Source organism: Ascidiella aspersa, chromosome 4, assembly GCF_963924565.1.
Source record: "Ascidiella aspersa chromosome 4, kaAscAspe10.2, whole genome shotgun sequence".
In the NCBI taxonomy this organism is placed as follows: domain Eukaryota; kingdom Metazoa; phylum Chordata; class Ascidiacea; order Phlebobranchia; family Ascidiidae; genus Ascidiella; species Ascidiella aspersa.
The window spans coordinates 19,943,263-19,950,456 of record NC_139450.1 but is presented as its reverse complement, the minus strand read 5'-3'; the positions used below and the strand labels follow the sequence as shown (position 1 = coordinate 19,950,456).

General features: G+C 36.3%; 1 protein-coding gene across 1 annotated transcript in view; it reads right to left on the bottom strand.

Moving 5' to 3' along the window:
* LOC146148595 (tyrosine-protein phosphatase non-receptor type 11-like) overlaps positions 1 to 7,194 on the bottom strand; it is a 48,151-nt gene that overhangs the window by 3,276 nt on the left and 37,681 nt on the right. The window lies entirely within an intron of this gene.

The window sequence follows — 7,194 nt, the reverse complement described above, 5'->3', positions numbered from 1 at the left end:
CTGCGAATAAAGGGTTTGTAAAGTTATATTGTAAATGTATAATAACATCCCCATTTAACTTTTTACGCTAACTAGGTGACAAGAGCTGATCCAGGGGACGGTCCCCGAAGGCCCATAGTGATTTGTCGAAAGGGCCACATGATTTTCCTTTAGAATATTAATTTCGTTGCTGAAAAGCAATGAAGTTAAGTTAATGTGACTATCTACATTGATGTTGCGGTTATTAAGAGTCCTGCTTATCGCACTTTTGGATGTAGCTCTGACAATATAGGACCTCTGGGTCATATTACTAGTACCTCTGGGTCCCATAGAGTTTGCTGAAAATCATTGTGGTCCACGGATAAAAGGGTGTACCAATTGGACACAAAAAACTAATAAACAGTTTTTGGTAAGCACAAAGAACTCAAAAATAGCAAAAATGCAAAAAAAATGAATTTCGAATATAGGGTCGTAAAACTTGGGAGGTTATTATATGAAATTTATTTTCGGGACATATCTTGTTTTTGCCGTTATTATATGGGCCGAAAATTTATTTTCGGGACATATCTTGTTTTTGCCGCTATTTATATGGGCCGAAAAATTATTTTCGGGACATATCTTGTTTTTGCTCTTATTATATGGGCCGAAAATTTATTTTCGGGACATATCTTGTTTTTGCCGTTATTTATATGGGCCGAAAATTTATTTTCGGGACATACCTTGTTTTTGCCGTTATTATATGGGCCGAAAATTTATTTTCGGGACATATCTTGTTTTTGCCGCTATTCTTTTTTGGTTTCCTATGGTATGTTTCAGACCGAGTTTTGTCCGAAGCTTTATAGAAAAAGTAGACATCGTAGAACCTTCAAATTTTCAGACATGGCGTAGAGTGGTATGTAGGTGCTTTGTAAAAGTTTATGAGGCTGCACTCCCAGGGGCCTTTGCTTGGGGGGTAAAAACCTGAAATATTGCGTTTTAGCACTTTGTAGCTAACGACAGCCATCTAGCAGCAGAAAAACTTTCATACAGAATTCGCTCATATTCGCTTGCTTTGTCCAGCTCGCGTCGCGACGAGGCGGCTGCTGGCATCCCTGCTGCGCCCTATTGTCCCGCGCGTGCAACATTTGTGTTGGAAGTGGCTTGCCTAGTAAAACTATGCACATGCGACTTGCCTTTCATAAAGAGGCCTCTCTAAGTAAAAAAACCTATTGCTCTTACAACACAAAATATTTTACCACCGCAAATTTAAATGCGAATCCTACAGGCAGTGTACACATCTCTGTTAGCACATGTTGTAATTGTTGCACCATTCAAACATATCAACACCAGGTCTAAGCAAATATAATTATACAAGGGCCGCAACAACAAAAAGCTTAAGTTTAACGCATTCTTAACGACGACGTTACAAAGCTACGTCATAACATGGCGTCATAAATACATAAATCTTGCGTTTATTGGATTTAAATTGGCAAAACTTTCAATATAAAACGTGGCTTATTAGGCACATAAACGTGTTTGCATATTGCTCAAAACTACAGATTTAAACTCTGTTTCAACAGTGATTGCTCAGACCAAGGCATGGTAAAAATTAAGTTGGAAAAAGTATAGCAAACCATAGACGTTAAATCATTTAGAGAGAATGAAAATATTGACTTTTTAAACATGCTAGCTGACCAAAATGTAATAACATGGCCGTAAGCATTATCTACGTAAATTTTTATTGATCAAATGTATGTTTCGATCATTTGCCAAAATCTACGCCATATTTGAACCCCCTTCGCTTCAAAGCCATAAGTTATTATATTATTATACACAACCTATAATTGTGTGTAGATATGTTGGATTGGAGTAACATACAGAACAGGTGCAAATAGCAAATATTCTCCAAATACGATGTTTCCAATATTCTCCAAATCGTATTTCATCGTATTGTCGCGGTAATACACAAAGAGGTAAGGCCGTGAATAAAGTTTCACCCACCGTACAATTAACGGAGGGAAGCATTTCGAGTAGGGATGTTCAAGGCAGAATATCGGCGACACATTTATAATGCTTGCTTTAAATGCGGCGTCAGCATTTTTTGGGGCGACCAATTACTTCGCGATAAGCTTCGCCTAATAATTAAGTGTCAATAGGGTGTATTTACCGCCGCAAGTTTAAATGCGAAATCTTAAGGCAGTCTACGCCTTTCTGTTAGCACCTGTTGTGCATCTTGCTCCAACCAGCATACTACCAACATCAGGCCTAAACTTATCTAGCAAAACTTTCGATTTAATAGTTTGCGTATTAGGCACGTAATAGTGTTTTTCATATTGTTTGAAACGACAGATTTAAAGCCTGTTTTAACAGTGATTGCTCGGACCAAGCTATGGTAAAAAATTATCTAGTGAAAGTTTGCAAAAGTATAGCAAACCATAGGCGTTAAACCATTTTTAGTCTTTAAGAGAATGATAATATTTGATTTTCAAACACGTAAGCTGGTCAAAATTTAATAAAATAGCCATATGCATTATCTAAGTAAATTCTATTTATCAAATATATGTTTCGATCATTCCCCAAATTCTACGCCATATTTGAACCCCTTTCGCATCAAAGGCATATTTTAAGTGGGGAAGTTTTCGGCCCATATCTGTTTTTGCTTGCAGAAACAAGTTAAGGAAAATGAAAAACAAAATATATAATATAAAGTACACAATACAAAATATTAAAAAAAAAATAAAAAAAAAAAAAAATTAAAATAAAGTAAAATTGAAAATAAACACTAAGCCCTGAAAATATATCCCCTGACATAATATACAACAACCGCACCCCCGTCTAGTTCTTTTTTGGTTTCCTATGGTTTCCTATGGTTTCCTATGGTTTGTTTCAGACCGACTTTTGTCCGAAGCTTTATAGAAAAAGTAGACATCGTAGAACCTTCAAATTTTCAGACATGGCGTAGAGTGGTATGTAGGTGCTTTGTAAAAGTTTATGAGGCTGCACTCCCAGGGGCCTTTGCTTGGGGGGTAAAAACCTGAAATATTGCGTTTTAGCACTTTGTAGCTAACGACAGCCATCTAGCAGCAGAAAAACTTTCATACAGAATTCGTTCATATTCGCTTGCTTTGTCCAGCTCGCGTCGCGACGAGGCGGCTGCTGGCATCCCTGCTGCGCCCTATTGTCCCGCGCGTGCAACATTTGTGTTGGAAGTGGCTTGCCTAGTAAAACTATGCACATGCGACTTGCCTTTCATAAAGAGGCCTCTCTAAGTAAAAAAACCTATTGCTCTTACAACACAAAATATTTTACCACCGCAAAATTAAATGCGAATCCTACAGGCAGTGTACACATCTCTGTTAGCACATGTTGTAATTGTTGCACCATTCAAACATATCAACACCAGGTCTAAGCAAATATAATTATACAAGGGCCGCAACAACAAAAAGCTTAAGTTTAACGCATTCTTAACGACGACGTTACAAAGCTACGTCATAACATGGCGTCATAAATAAATAAATCTTGCGTTTATTGGATTTAAATTGGCAAAACTTTCAATATAAAACGTGGCTTATTAGGCACATAAACGTGTTTGCATATTGCTCAAAACTACAGATTTAAACTCTGTTTCAACAGTGATTGCTCAGACCAAGGCATGGTAAAAATTTACACAGTAAAAGTTGGAAAAAGTATAGCAAACCATAGACGTTAAATCATTTAGAGAGAATGAAAATATTGACTTTTTAAACATGCTAGCTGACCAAAATGTGATAACATGGCCGTAAGCATTATCTACGTAAATTTTTATTGATCAAATGTATGTTTCGATCATTTGCCAAAATCTACGCCATATTTGAACCCCCTTCGCTTCAAAGCCATAAGTTATTATATTATTATACACAACTTATAATTGTGTGTAGATATGTTGGATTGGAGTAACATACAGAACAGGTGCAAATAGCAAATATTCTCCAAATACGATGTTTCCAATATTCTCCAAATCGTATTTCATCGTATTGTCGCGGTAATACACAAAGAGGTAAGGCCGTGAATAAAGTTTCACCCACCGTACAATTAACGGAGGGAAGCATTTCGAGTAGGGATGTTCAAGGCAGAATATCGGCGACACATTTATAATGCTTGCTTTAAATGCGGCGTCAGCATTTTTTGGGGCGACCAATTACTTCGCGATAAGCTTCGCCTAATAATTAAGTGTCAATAGGGTGTATTTACCGCCGCAAGTTTAAATGCGAAATCTTAAGGCAGTCTACGCCTCTCTGTTAGCACCTGTTGTGCATCTTGCTCCAACCAGCATACCAACATCAGGCCTAAACTTATCTAGCAAAACTTTCGATTTAATAGTTTGCGTATTAGGCACGTAATAGTGTTTTTCATATTGTTTGAAACGACAGATTTAAAGCCTGTTTTAACAGTGATTGCTCGGACCAAGCTATGGTAAAAAATTACCTAGTGAAAGTTTGCAAAAGTATAGCAAACCATAGGCGTTAAACCATTTTTAGTCTTTAAGAGAATGATAATATTTGATTTTCAAACACGTAAGCTGGTCAAAATTTAATAAAATAGCCATATGCATTATCTAAGTAAATTCTATTTATCAAATATATGTTTCGATCATTCCCCAAATTCTACGCCATATTTGAACCCCTTTCGCATCAAAGGCGCCGCAAATTTAAATGCGAAATCTGGTGGCAACTCTAATCCAACATATCAACACCAGGCCTACACAACTTAAAATTGTGTGTTGATATGTTGGATTGGAGTAACATACTATACAGGTGCAAATAGCAAATATTCTCCAAATCGTATTTCATCGTATTGTCGCGGTAATACACAAAGAGGTAAGGCCGTGAATAAAGTTTCACCCACCGTACAATTAACGGAGGGAAGCATTGCGAGTAGCGATGTTCAAAGCAGAATATCGGCGACTCATTTATAATGCTTGCTTTCAATGCGGCGTTAGTTTTTTTTCGGGCGACCAATTACTTCGCGATAATCTTCGCCTAATAATTAAGTGTCAATAGGGTGTATTTACCGCCGCAAGTTTAAATGCGAAATCTTAAGGCAGTCAACGCCTCTCTGTTAGCACCTGTCGTGCATCTTGCTCCAACCAGCATACTACCAACATCAGGCCTAAACATCTAGCAAAACTTTCGATTTAATAGTTTGCGTATTGAGAACATAATAGTGTTTTTCATATTGTTTAAAACTACAGATTTAAAGCCTGTTTTAACAGTAATTGCTCGGCCAAACCATGGTAAAAAATTACCGAAGTTTGCAAAAGTATAGCAAACCATAGACGTGTTAAACCATTTTTAGTCTTTAAGAGAATGATAATATTTGATTTTCAAACACGTAAGCTGGTCAAAATGTAATAAAATGGCCATACGCATTATCTACGTAATTTCTATTTATCAAATATATATTTCGATCATTCCCCAAAATCTACGCCATATTTGAACCCCTTTCGTATCAAAGGCATAAGTTAAGTGGGGAAGTTTTCGGCCCATATCTGTTTTTGCTTGCAGAAACAAGTTAAGGAAAATAAAAAAATAAAATATATAATATAAAAAACACAATACAAAATACAAAATATTAAAAAATAAAAAGTATAAAAAATAAAAAATAAATAAAACACTAAGCCCTGAAAATATACCCCCTAACAAAATATACTACAACCGCACCCCCGTCTAGTTTTTTTTGGATTTCATATGGTTTGCTATGGCATGTTTCAGACCGATTTTTGTCCAGAGCATTATAGAAAAAGTGAACATCGTAGAACTTTCAAATTTTCAGACATGGCGTAGGGTGGTATGAAGGTGCTATGTAGAGGTTCATGAGGCTGCACCCCTAGGCACCTCCAATTGGGGGACAAAAAACAAAAGTGTTACGTCATCGTTTTAGTTCATAACAGCTATCTACTCATATCTAGCGGCAGAAAAACTTTAGAATGCTTTCATTCACTTGCTTTATTCAGCTCGCGTCGCGACGAGGCGGCTGCTGGCTTCCCTGCTGTGCCTCATTGTCCTGCGCGTGCAACGTTTTTGTTCGAAGTGGCTTGCCTAGTAAAACTAGGCGCATGCGACTTGCCTTTCATAAAGAGGCCTCTCTAAGTAATGGAAAATAAACGACCAGACTCTATGCATGGAAATAAACGACAAGACTTTTATAAAAACTAATGTTTATGTATAAAAACCACAAGACAGAATAACGATAACCTGGACGGAAATTTGCAGACGGCGTGCCAACATATTTGGTGAGTGTTATTTCGTCCGGGCGAGTGGTGATGGATAGCCACTCGCCCGACTGGCGAGTGTAAATTTTTGCTTAGGAACAACCCTGATACATATCAAAATTTATCTTAATCAATATTTTTGAATTAAATATTCGCCAATGCCACTTGAATGCAATTAAAACAAGCGTAATATGAAGTATGATTGCTGCTTATATAATAAAATTAAGGAAAAAATAAACTAATCTAGTGTACTAAAAGGGTGTTTGTCAAACACTGATCTGCTAACAAGCATATAAAGAACTAAAAAAAGTTAACCCGCGTGAAAAACAGGATAAAACTTTTGTTGAAAGCAATATTTTTACATAGCCAAGTTCTTGACAAACAAAAATATAAAATGATTTAAAGTCAAAATATATACAATAATAAACATAAGAAATACATATTAGTAAATGCTTTAAAACAAACAGCCTGTGGTTTAAAAAAAACAATGCAAAGGTGCACTGCACGAACAAGGCAACGTGAGGCATAGACGCGGACTTTTCCTGAAAGATTTGCGCTAAATATGACGGCCACGAAATGGCAGCTGATGCAGGGATTTTATGTGCCGTGCAAAACATTTTTTAGCATTCAACACTATCCTAGATTAACCAGAAGCTTCCTAGCACACAAATTTTTCGAAAAACTTATAATGGCAAAATAAAAATATTTGTCTTAAATATTTTGGAAAAAAATTTTTACCACAGCAATAAGAATGATATATATGTTTCCATTAAAAAAATATTATTATTCAATATTAATATTAGCTATAATTTCGAAGAAAAAAGAGAAAACATTTCACTAGTGGTTATCAAACTGGGGTATGCGGAAGGTTTAAAGGGTTCGCCCAAAATTCAATTTTCTTGTTCTTTTGAACATTAAACGGGTCCGCCATTATTTCAAGGAAGCATAAGGGATGTACAGGATGAAAAAGTTTGATAAGAACAGAA